The 13332-nt window shown below is 43.4% G+C and overlaps 1 protein-coding gene across 1 annotated transcript in view; it reads right to left on the minus strand.

The window, feature by feature from the left end:
- Positions 1-13332, minus strand: part of ppm1h (protein phosphatase, Mg2+/Mn2+ dependent, 1H) — a 223091-nt gene that overhangs the window by 110961 nt on the left and 98798 nt on the right. The gene's annotated exons all lie outside the window — the stretch shown is intronic.

Below are 13332 nucleotides of genomic sequence, written 5' to 3' on the forward strand. Positions count from 1 at the left end.
GCCACCAAAAGATTCTTGAAATAAATTGTTTAAGGGGTGGTGTAACAAGGAATGGGAGGGTGGAGAGGGCAAGGGAGGGAATTCCAAGCCCTGGTCTTGACAGCTGAAGGCACCATTGCTAATAGCAGAGCAGTTAAATCCAAGGTTGACCAACCAAACAATCTGGTGCTTTTGTGATCTCCTGGGGATTTGGTGAACTAAACTCTCGAGAGTGCAGGAGTAGCCATCGCTGGGGATGGACACTGCTTCGAGGCCATGGTTGGTTTGATGACTCCGCGTCAATTAAAGCATCAAAGAAGATTAAAACCGAGGTCGAGTGTGGAAAACGAGGAGTTCAGCGCCACCTGCCTGTGTTTGACCAGTTTCACTCTCTTATCGCAACACTGTCGGGCAGGAGGGGGTAGGACTTTTGTGCCCCATGCCACCAGATCGTTACCCTGCAGCCCCCTCAGTGCCGAATGAGCTCTGTAGCTCTGGACACACTTTATTGGACTCTGCAGTTCATGTTCCATGTATTTACTATTTAAAAAAAATTATTTCCACAATTTGATTGAAGTGTCAAGGCCGAGGATAAAAGATGAACCGGTATTAGGCTCACTACTCCGCTAGGTAAACTTGCTTAAGGGCTGGACTGACTCTACGACTGTGGCCTGGACTGGCTTCACTTGCCTCAGTACTGAACTGGCTTCGTGGCTGAGGCCTGTAGCCATCAGGCTCCTGGACTGACCTCACTCCTCTCAGCACTGCCTGTCTTTGTGGCTGAGGCCTGTAGCCATTGGGCCCTGGACCAGCTTCACTCCCTCAGCACTGAACTGGCTCCATGGCTGTGGCCTCACTTTCAGGGACTCTGCGGTTAATGTTCTGCGAGTTATTTGTTTACATTTTTAAATTGCATGCGTGATTTACTTTTGCACATCAGGTGATTGGAAGTCTTTGTTGTGTGGGGTTTTTAAATGGGCTCTATTGTGTTGCTTTGATTTATGGCTGCCTGCAAGAAGACGAATCTTAAGGTTGTATACAGTATACATACTTTAATAAATGCACTTTGAAGCCAGAATGAGGGAGACCAAAGTCCTTGGGGTCAAATATCACATTGAATCTGCAGTGCGAGACCCAGGGATCTCAAAACAAAGATGAGAATTTTAAAGTTGAAATATTGCACAGGCTATTACAGGGTTCAATTTTCCTGCTGGCTTAAAGGAGTTCATATGTTGTCCCCATTATCTTGTGGGATTCCATTGGATGCTCCCACTTACCCCACATCCCAAAGATGTACAGGTTAGGATTAGTCAGTTATGAGCAATTTATATGGGCACCAGAAACATGGTGACACTTCCGGCATCCCCCAGAATGACAGTCGAACTCTTTTGGCTGATGACGAAATGATATATTTCACTAGGTGCTTCAATGTTTTGACGTACACATAACAAATAATTCTAATATTTAATCTTTAAACAAGATCCAACAGAGGTCAGGGAACACAGGGACAGAAGAATACAACATGGACAGCTGACGAATAGAACAATAATAATAATAAAAATACAAATTATATGATGATTGATCTGTAATTGCAGATACGACAATCCATGATAACCGACCAGACACAATATTACAGGATAAACAAGGTAGAACAACGTGCTTAATTGATATCGCCATTCCAAACACACACAACCTATGGAAATCAGTAAGTGTAAAACACCAGATGTACACTGAATTAAAACAGGAAATTGAAAGACTATGGATCAGGAACAGGGTAGACATTGTCCTGACAGTAATATCAACAATTAGTTTCATCCCAAAGTCACTGCACAATAACATTAAACAATTAGGGCTACACTAATATTTTTGCAAATCTTCACAAAGCCACAATACTAAACACCACTGGAATAGTCCGAAAGTTAGTATCAACTGAGAAATGAGTGTGCTTGGTTATGCCTGCACCTCAGGGTTTACCAGCTTCAGCTGAGAAAAAAACACAACAGTAGGTTAATTGGTCTTTGTAAATTGTCTGATAACTAGGTTAGCATTGACTCGGTTTGTCGGGTGGGGATGGGGGGGTTGGTTGCTAGACTGGTGTGGCTCGAAGGTACCACTCGACACTGTATTGTAAATAAAGAATTCTGAAGAGCACCTCAGAGGTCATGGCTCCTAAAAATGAAAACCCCCACCATTTCTGAAGAGCTGATAACAAGAGCAGAACATGCTGCAGAGAGGATTGCTTCTGAGTTTCCAGATGACAGCTAATGGAAGCACTGGTTGACATCTGTGCCAAATGCAAAACAATCCTGATTTTGTTATCTATTTATTTGGAGATACAGCACAGAACAGGCCCTTCCAGCCCAATGAGCCGAGGTGCCCAGAAACCCTAATCTAATCACAGGGCAAGTTACAATGACCAGTTACCCTACTAACCAGTGTGTCTTTGGACTGTGGGAGGAAACCAGAGCACCTGAAGGAAACCCACAAACAAACTTTATTACTGGAATTGAACTCTGAACTCCGATATCTGAGTTGTAATAGCGTCGTGCCAACTGTTACGCTACCATGGCAACCAAATGACATGACATGAAGGTGAACATGTCATGCCATTCAGCCTATCATGTTGCGTCAATCTTGATGCAAATGTATACTAAATGTCCTCTTCCTGTGCATCATCAATATCTGTTCATTCCCTTTATATCCAAAAACTCACCCTCATCCCCCAAACTTAAAAGAATATCCTCTGGCATTTGATATTTCAATCCTGGAGAAAGATTTGACTGTCTTCCCCACCTATGCCTCTCATAATAAAAAAAAGCACCTCTATCAGGTCTCCTCTCAGCCTCCCAATAGTTTGTCCAAACTTTCCTTTTCTCCCAATATCAATTATAAAAGGCCTGTAGCTGGGTGGATTTCAGAATCAGGTTTATTATCACTGATTACAGGGACGAGGTCCAGCACCTGGCCGCGTGGTGCGCCGACAACAACCAGGCCCTTAACACCCAAAAGACAAAGGAGATCATTGTGGTCTTCAGGCATGCTAGGAGCCACACTCACATCCCCATCCACATCAATGGAGCTGTAGTGGAGCGTGTATCAAGCTTCAAATTCCTTGGTGTCCACATTTCCGAGATTCTTACCTGGTCCCTGAACTCCTCCATACTGATCAAAAAGGCGCAACAGAGCCTTTATTTCCTGTGGAGCATCAAGAAAGCTCACCTCTGTCCCAGGACACTTTTACTGCCATACCATTGAGAGCATATTCACCAACTGCATCTCAGTCTGGTATGGCAATTGTCCCGTATCGGATTGCAAAGCATTCCAGAGTGTGGTGAAAACTACCCAGCAGATTATCGGCACCCAATTGCCCACCATTGTGAACGTCTACCATTAACGCTGCCTGGGCAGGGCGAAAAGCATTATCAAGGATGCATCTCACCCTAACCATGGACTCTTTACTCTCCTCCCATCCGGTAGGCACTACAGAAGCCTCTGCCCCCACACCAGCAGGCACAGGAAGAGCTTCTTCCCTGTGGCTGTAACCCTGCTGAACCTCACATCACAGCACTAAACAGTATTGCACCTGTTATGAATGTGAAGCTACTCTGAGGGGCCGAAGGGTACAAAGTTGCCCCCTCCTTTTTGAGAATCGCATGATCGCTATTAATTCGGGTCTGGGACCCAGGAAATGAGAGAGAGACACGCAGAATACACAGGGTTTGGAATGTGTCCTGACCTCAGTGGAACGGATCCACGGATAACGGCTATTGTCTCTTGGAGACGGAATTGTGAATTGAGTACTGTACTATTCATTGAAGCCCCTCAGGAGACAACCAGAGTGGTCTGGTTGAGGGAATGCATCATCCTAACTTGACTGAGATCTGAGACCCGTGAGTAAGGATAAAAGAGAGGTCTGGGGAACACCCCTTCAGACGCACCAGGAGAAACGCTGGAAATCCAGTGACAGTGTTTTATAGCAAAAGCCGGTGGGGGCTCGTGTGCGTCCTCCCTTGCCTGGGTGGCGGGCTCATCACGGAAGAACAGTTTAGCTAAAGGAGAGGTCACACTTGAACGGCCACGACAAAGAGACACCTGACGGATCGAAATCATAAAGGTTGGAAAACCCGTAGCGGTAACTGTTCCCATTCTATTCCTATTTCTCTCTCTCTCCAACAAAGTGCAACACAGTGACAACCAAAAGGCAGCAGCTTGTGGAACTGCAGTGAACTGTATATTTTCATCGGACAATTCATTATCCCCTAGACAACGATAGAGCTTATTTCTTATTGATTATTATTATACCCGCACTTTTAGATTTAGTATTGTCAACGTATATTATCTATATAATTGCATTGATATATTTTTTGTGTATTTTTACTAATAAATACTGTTAAAAATAGTATCATCAGACTTCAACAGACGTCTCCATCTTTGCTGGTAAGTGACCCAGTTACAGGGTTCGTAACACACCCATATCATACTGTCTCAGTACTTTTATATTTGTGTGCTGTAGCATTTACTTCTTACTCAGTTATTTTGTAAATAACTCTATTCTTTGCATTTCTGGTTAGATGCTAACTGCATTTCATTGGCTTTGTGTCTGTACTTGGCACAATGACAATAAAGTTGAATCTAATCTAATCTAATATGCCATGAAATTTGTTCTTTTGCAACAGCGGTACATGCAATGCATAAACAATTACAATAAGTTACAACAAGAAACATAAAAAATATGTAGTGCAATAAGAGAACAAAATATTTTAAGTGCTCATGGGTTCACGGACTGTTCAGAAATCTGATAGCAGAGGGGAAGAAACTGTTCCTAAAATGTTGACTGTGTGTATTCAGGCTCCTGTATCGCCTCCCTGATGGTGGCAATGAGAAGAGGGCATGTCCTGGATGGAGAGGAGAGGAATTCGTCTCCTCTCTACCCACTCATCATCAACAACTCCACAGTTAGCACCGTTTTACCATTCAAGTTCCTGGACATCAGCGTTTCACAGGACCTTATGGGAGAACCATCCTTCATTAACAAAAAGGCTAGGCAGAGGATGCACTGCTTGTGACAGTTGGTAAAATTCCATCTTCTTCTGGACATACAAGTGAACTACACTGTACCACTCTGCCATCATACAGAGCATCCTTACATCAGCTGAACTCTCACAATATACGAAAACTAACTGTCAGGTCAGCAGAAAAGGTCACTAGCTGCAGTCTAACTACTATCACTGCAGAACTTGCCCAGGACAACGAAACAGGCAGGAAAAATCACTGCGGACACTACCCTCCCTGCAAACTACCTTTTCCCAAAAGCTCCCTTCTGAAAGCTCAAAGACCATTAAACCAACTCACTAGGTTGTCATAAAAGTTTCTTCTCCCCAGGCAGTTGATCTGATCACCCATTCCTGATAACCAACCACCACACCACTCTCTATCTACAACCCGTCACCGCACAACACTGTAGACACTTCACACCATTTTTTATAATGTTGTTCACATTGAGAATACATTCTGGTGTTTTCAAAGTACATTTATTATCAAAGTATGCATACAGTATACAACCCTGAGTCATCTTCCTGTGAGCAGACACAGAACAAAGAAACACATTTAAAGACAGACATTCTTTATTGATCCCGAGGGTAGCAAAAGAAGCCTTTAAACACAAACTGCACAAAGGGCAAGCAAATGACACACAGAATATTAAACACCAGAGTGCTCAAAACAGTCCAGGAGTGACAGCCCCAGACTCAGTTCAGTTTAGCGTTGTGTCAGTGACTGCACCCCTCAGCCACTGAGCCAGTTCATGCACATTTTATTCCATATCTGTTCTTTAACTTCCAACTTTTTTACATAATTCTTTACAATTGTTGATTTTTTTTGTTGCATGTTGCAATCTGACCAACACACCACAGTGAATTCTGAATACATGTACAGTTGGCCCCTCCTTATCCGCGGGGGATTGGTTCCAGGACCCCCCCCGCGGATACCAAAATTCGCAGATGCTCAAGTCCCTTATTTAATATGAATCAATGCGGTGGTCTTTAGGACCCAGCGGAACCCCGGACTTTATATAACGTGTCTCCGTGCAGTGGACATTAGGACCTGGCGGTGCAGCTCTGAATCCAGTGTTTCTGTTCACGAAAATAATCATGATCGCGATTGAAAATAAGGTGGAAATAATAAAGCGATCAGAAAGAGGTGAAATGCCATCGGTCATTGGTAAAACATTAGGCTACAGTCGGTCAATGATTGGAACAATTTTAATGGAGCATATGAAAGGCCCTGCCCCAATGAAAGCTGCAATTATTACTAAGCAACGCAGTGGTTTAATTATTGAAATACGTATGTTTCTTAAATGTTTTATATGCATAGAAAGGTAAAATATGTACGATATACTAAGAAAAATGTTTGACTAACTGCCACTAAATAATACCGGATGTACCTGCTCCGACTTCAAATCCGACTTAACAACGGACTCAGGAACAGAACTCATTCATAACCCGCGGACTGCCTGTACTTTTAAGTCATTTCTAGATTACTTATAATACCCAATACAACGTAAATGCTATGTAAATAGTTGTTATACTGTATTGTTTAGGGAATAATGACAAGAAAAAATAGTCTGTACAAGCAACGAGTGCTGGAGAGAGAACTTCCGGGTTTTCCCGATCCGCGGTTGGTTGAATCCGTGCATACGGAATCCGCGGATAAGGAGGGCAGACTGTAAATGGTGAATAGAGTTAATCCTTGATCCCGTCTGCTCTTTTATTACAAGGTCTCTACCACAAGAGGGGGCTAACACAAGGCTCCATGTAAACTCCATCAGCACCTCCGTCACATCCTTCAGACAGGCACTTGCTCCAAATATTTTCTGAACAGTATCTTCAGTTTAAGCAATTCAAGTCTTGCTTATTAACTCCCTGCTGTGTCCTTCTGTTCTGCATAATTAAGTTATTGTAAATAAAGGTCCATTAGCTATTTCTCTCAAATAGTAACTTAATTATTTAAGCTTATTGTCATCTGACTATTCATATACACAACTAAAGGAAACAACGTTCTTCCAGATCATGGTGCACCGACAAAACATATATCACACAAAGCACATAAACTAAAATATTATACTATAAATAAGTTAATAAAATACAATTCAAAATGCACGTAGTAAAGTGCAGCTTATGTAAACAGTAAACTCCTCACTGACCTAGTGACGAGACCATGGTGGTGACAGGGTATTCATTAGTCTCACAGCCTGAGGGAAGAAGTTGTACCCAGTCTGGCAGTCCTAGTTCTGATACTCCTGTACCTCCTTCCTGATGGTGTTAGGTCAAAAAGATTGTGGGATGGGTGGCAGGGGTCCTCAAAAATGCATTATCGGCAATCTTCAGTAAATGTCGCAAATAGGGGAAGGGAGATCCTGACAAATATGTGACTCTGTGAGAATTATCTTCTTGAATAAACAGCTTGTCCAACCATTTCAAAGTTTGACGTGTTGTGCGTTTAGAGATGCACCTCTGCACACCACTGTTCGAACATGAGAGTTACTGACAGCTGTCAGCTTGCCGCAGTCTGGCCTCCCTCATTAACAGGGTGTTTTTACCCTGCTGTCCACTGGATGCTGTTTTTTTGTTTTTCGCACCATTATCTATAAACTCCAGAGACTGTTGTGCATGAAAATCTTAGGAATTCAGCAATTTATGGGAGTAGCCAAGATGATGCCAGAGGACTTTGAGCTCATCTGTGAAACAGCTTAATTTATTCTCTTTAATATCTTTTATTTTCCCTTTTCAAGGTGGCTGGGCCCTCTCAGAGTCCATGATTTACAGCTGCATTCAAACTGCGTTCAAAACAGCACTGAGTTCCTGCCAAACGGCTATTTTTGGTATCTCGAGGAACGGCCTGGAAGACGTGCACCTTTAGGGTGTGGCCCCGTGGCAGACTCGATTCCTCGCCAATGTTGCCAACTAGAACGCCGTGGAGATCAGAACATCGCGACATTGGGTGCAGCTGCTGGAGGCCTCTGTACTCGGGCAATATATCTCCCTCTCTGGGTGTAGGGACATATGAAAAGTAAAATCTACTGGTTCTTGAGTTGGGTGAGCTCGAGTAGGCAGTGCTTCAGATTGTAACATCAGAACAACCATGTGTTGGTCTCCTTCTTGCAGTGGAAAAGGGGGTGACCCTCTCTGCCCTTGTTAGTGAGAGAGAGCACCTGTGGCATGCCAAATTGTCAGGTGAACAATAGTTTTGTTGGACTGCAGATCATGCTCTGTCTTTGGGAGTTTACTTGGTGAGTGGTGGGTGCTGGAACAACTGAGGGGAGGGGAGGGAGGAGAGTGGATGCTTTGTTGCTACTTGCATATGGGAGGGGATGGGGGCTTTGGGGTTCTGACATCTTCTTCCTGCCATTCATTTTTTGGAGTTTTCTTCTGTTCTGTGGATGTCTGTGAAGAGTAAGAATTTTAGATAGTGTACTGCACACATTCTCTGATATTAAATGGAGCTATCGAACCACTGAGTTTCGATAAACTCAGGCCACCCCATCTGGCACCTAAAATCATTCCACGGTGAAGTCACTGAAGATCACAGTTCTTCCCCATTCTGATCTTTGGTCTGAATGTCAACTGAACCTCCTGACCATATCTGCGTGCTTCACTGCATTAAGTTGCTGCTGTAGGCTGGGCTGATTAGATATTTATGTTAAGAGGAATAGACAGAGTGGACAGCCAGAGCCTCTTCCCCAGGGCACCACTGCTCAGTACAAGAGGACATGGCTTTAAGGTAAGGGGAGGGAAGTTCAAGGGGAATATTAGAGGAAGGTTTTTCACTCAGAGAGTGGTTGGTGCGTGGAACGCACTGCCTGAGTCAGTGGTGGAGGAAGATACACTAGTGAAGTTTAAGAGACTACTAGACAGGTATATGGAGGAATTTAAGGTGGGGGGGTGTATGGGAGGCAGGGTTTGAGGGTCGGCACAACATTGTGGGCCGAAGGGCCTGTAATGTGCTGTACTATTCTATGTTCTATATTAACTAATAAAGTGGTCACTGAACATACAACACAGAAAGCAAGCAACAAAACACTAGCAGAACCAGCTCCCTCCCACTCACATACACAGACTGTCCTCAAGCAGACTTGCAACATTCAGATAAAATGCACCAATTAATCTGGACACAGCAGGATCCTGAAAATAGAAATGAGATGTGATAATATAGTTCATTTTAAATCCTGCTTCTGCCCACTTCCTTTCCAGTTCTGATAAAGGATATGTGCCTGAAACGTCGACTGCTTATCCTCTCCAGACTGAGTTCTGCTAGCATTTTGTGTGTATTGCTCTTGTTCTGATAACGTTGCTTGATTGAGAAACTTGGCACCAGGCAGAACAATGCTGTAGCTCTTTTAAATCGGATCCTGTATGTTGGACTTTGAAGACAAATAGAACATCTGTTTATTGCTTCATCCAAAGAAATATGGCACGTCAGTGCTGATCCCACATGTCAAGCAGATTATGTGCTCAAGGTTCTGATGCGGATAGGAACACAATTGTGTTAGTAATGAGCTGACCCATTACGTAATATCCTACAGATAGTAGGTTTAAATAGTACACAATTTTGTTTCCGAGAGCAGCATGGTAGCGTAGTGATTAGTACAACAGTTTACAGTACCAGGGACCCAGGTACAATGCCCACTGCTGCCAGTAAGGAGTTTGTACTTTCTCCCCATGACCACGTAGGTTTCCCGTTTCCTACCACAGTCTAAAGATCCAGTTGGTAGGTTAATTGGTCATTGCAAATTGTCCTGTGATCAGGCTAGGGTTAAATCAGGGGATTGCTGGGCACCACGACTCAAAATGCCAGAAGGGCCAGTTCTACACTGTATCTCAATAAATAAGTAGATCTGCTCTGTGTTAGCACACACCGTTGTTTTACTTTTAACTCAAGTCATACAAGGACAGCATGGTAGCATAGTGGTTAGCGCAATTGCTTTACAGCGCCACTGATCAGCAATGGAGCTTCAATTCCTGCTGCTGCAAGTACATCCTCCCTGTAATGCACGCGTTTCCTCTCAGTTCAAAGGCATAGCAGCTAGGGCTAGTGAATTGTGGGCATGGTATGCTGGCGTCAGAAGATTAGCGACACTTGTGGGCTTGTACTATGTAGGCTGATGACACAAACAATGAATTTCTCTGTGTGGTTTGATGTACAGTCGGCCTTCCTTATCCACAAGTTCTGCATGAGCGAATTCAACCAGTCGCAAATCAAGAAAACCCGGAAGTGCTCTTCCAACACTTTTTGTTCAAGCGTCTCGTTTGTTACTGACTTTAGTATTATTGAGCCTCCTCCAAAGCATCCTTATTCCCTAAACAAGTCAGTATAACAACTACTATACAGGTATTACAAATTTTACTCGTTGTTTGATCATTGTTCGCCTCGCGTCTCGTTTGTTCGCTGCTTGTGTTGTGAGCGAAAGGAACATGTGCAGTTTTTTCTTGTCAATATTCCCTAAGCAAGCATTCACATAGCAAATATAAGCAAATATCCACATAGTATTTCCATTGTATTTGGTGTTATAAGTTCTGTAGTCTAGAGATGATTAAAAGTTTTACTCGTTGTTTGATCATTGTTCACCTCGTGTCTTCTTCATTCGTTGTTACTGTATAACATCTATTTACATAGCATTTACATTGTATGAGTAATCTAAAGATGATTTAAAATATATGATGTGCGTAGGTTATAAGCAAATACAATGCCATTTTATATTAGGGACTTGAACATCCACATTTTTTGGTATCCACAGGGGTCCCGGAACCAATCCCTCGTGGATAAGGAGGGTCAACTGTATGTGCTATGAACAAAGCTAATCTAGGTGGGGCACTCAAATATGATTTAAAAAAACAAAATTTATAAATTGCAAAAGAATGACAGGTTACATTCAATAAAAGTAAATAAATGGTGAAACACATGGAAAGGAACATTAGCAAATACAAGATAAAAGATTAAAGATACAAGAGTGATGTTAGGTTCAATTTCCCACTGACGAGCAAGCAAGCAACAATCAGAACCGAGGTGTTTAATTCATCAATGCGGCAAGTCTGACGCGACAGTGCTGAGCCTTACAGTGCACTGATCAGTACAGTCGATAGTATTTTTTTGAGGATCACCTGTAACAACGGCTGCAATAAAACATATGGAGGACAACATGAACAGCATCTCCATCACAGAAACCCCAGCTCCGATGGATAGGTGACAACATCAGCATGCCTATCTCACATCTCTGCAAACAACTCCCTGTTGGAGGATGGTCAGCAGTCCCTGCTGAGTAAAGGAAAGCCTGAGGAAATCCAACGTGACATCTGAAAACTGTAAAGAAATTGCACTCTATAGATACTCTCCCAACCACTAAGCCCAGCCACTCTTATCCACACAGGACCAGAGGATGTGGATCTACAGCCACCTGTAGACAACCCCCAAGCAGAACGTGAATGATCGCACTACCTAGACTGTTTCTGATACAAGGGTGTGGCGACAGCACACAGAATCTTCAAGCCCAGATGGTGGATCACAGTCCAGCATCCAGGGGCACTCCACTTGACAGGCCACCCCAACTCTGAGGCAATTCCTTAACTCGCCTCTTGCCAGGTCTTTTGGTCAACCCTACAATCCAAATTTACATGCACTGTCTCCTTAAACTGGTTTCATTGGAATCCAGGAGTGCTAAGAAGATACTACTTCTTAGTTTCTACCTGGTCTATTACTGCCTTTTGAACAGAAAAGGGGTGGGATTCAAGCAGACAGAAAAATGAGAGGGCCACGCTTCCCTCTAATTTTTTTTTAAAACAGCTGCACAGACCATTGTTCTGAGCAGGAACTTTTTACACAGCCTGAAAACTATGCAGCACTTTAAATGCTTGTATTATTATATAAAAGAAAATACCAGCTGTACAACAACAAAGGCTATGTGTGCAGGAGCTTTTCAGTTACTGCGCAGCCATGCACCCATGTAACTTAGAGGGAACAGTGGAGAGGACTTAAGATTTAGGACAAGGGGTATGAGATTTGAACACGACAGCACTGTACAGGGCTCTTGGCCCACAGTGTTGTGCTGATAATCGTCACCTCTTACTCTTCACTCCTACATAGCCCTCCATTTTTCTATCGTCCATGTGCCTATCGAAGAGATTCTTAAATGTCCCAAAGAGGGGACCTGAAGGATACCATTTGCACTTGGAGAATAGTATGTGGTTGGAACTGCACTGTCTGAGAGCATGGCAGATGCAGAGTCACCCACGGTAGTTAAGTAGTGTCTAGATGAGCTCGAGTCCCCTAAGCTTAGAAGGTTACGGGTCAAGAGTGAGATGAGGAGTTGAGTACAGATGGGGGCCCACTGGTTGGTATGCATGTATTGGGCTCATAGCCTCCTTTAATTTTAAGATTTGATTAGCTTTATTTTTCACATGTACACTGAAACATTAAAACCCACAGTGAAGTGTGTCTTTTTGTGTAAATGGACTTCAGTCTAAGGATGTGCTGGGGGCAGCTTGCAAGCATTGCCACACTTCCGGTGCCAACATAACATGCCCGCAACTAACTGTACATCTTCAGAACGTGGAAGGAAACTGGAGGAAACCCATCCAGCCACAGGGGGAGATGTACGAACTCCTTACAGACATCAGCGGGAATTGACACTGAACAAAATTGCTGGTGCTGGAAAGCGTTAAACTAAGCAACACTAATGTGATGCCCATGCTCGATGAATCTATGACTGAGAATCCACAAATTTCAAATTGTGCTCTGTTCCCTACACTGAAATATGCTCATTTAGGCTGCCCTCAAGCCTGTTTACAGTTACAGACTCAATTATGTGAGTATTATGTCTTAAAAAGTAATGATAACAGTTAAAATGATTCCTAAATTGAACCTTTATTGTCCTCACTGATTGTCTCACTACACTTACTCATTCCTGATCTCATCGAGTGAGATCAATATCCTGGCTCTTGACTCAGAGTCTAGCTACTGAAACCACAACAATGGGTGATTAATACCTTCTCCTGCTGTCAACATCAGGAGTAAAAATTTTATGATGGCACTGAGCTGTGATGTCCATCAGCGCCAGGGATCACACTTAGTACATTTTTTAGGTTCCTCAGGTGGGTTTTGGGGACAAACAGGGGGACTAGGTTAGGCTCTAGGGACAGGGATGAGGGGGAGTTAGAGAACATGGATGGGGGGGGAGTCAGGTTAGAGTCTAGGGAAGGGGATGAGGGGGGAGTTAGAGGTCAGGTTAGGGTCTAGGGACGAGAATGGTTTCCCCTTCTCCAGCCCTTTTTGTCTTTCACTAAACAACTTCCCAGCGGTTTA

Source organism: Hypanus sabinus, chromosome 8 (genome assembly GCF_030144855.1).
Source record: "Hypanus sabinus isolate sHypSab1 chromosome 8, sHypSab1.hap1, whole genome shotgun sequence".
Lineage (NCBI taxonomy): Eukaryota > Metazoa > Chordata > Chondrichthyes > Myliobatiformes > Dasyatidae > Hypanus > Hypanus sabinus.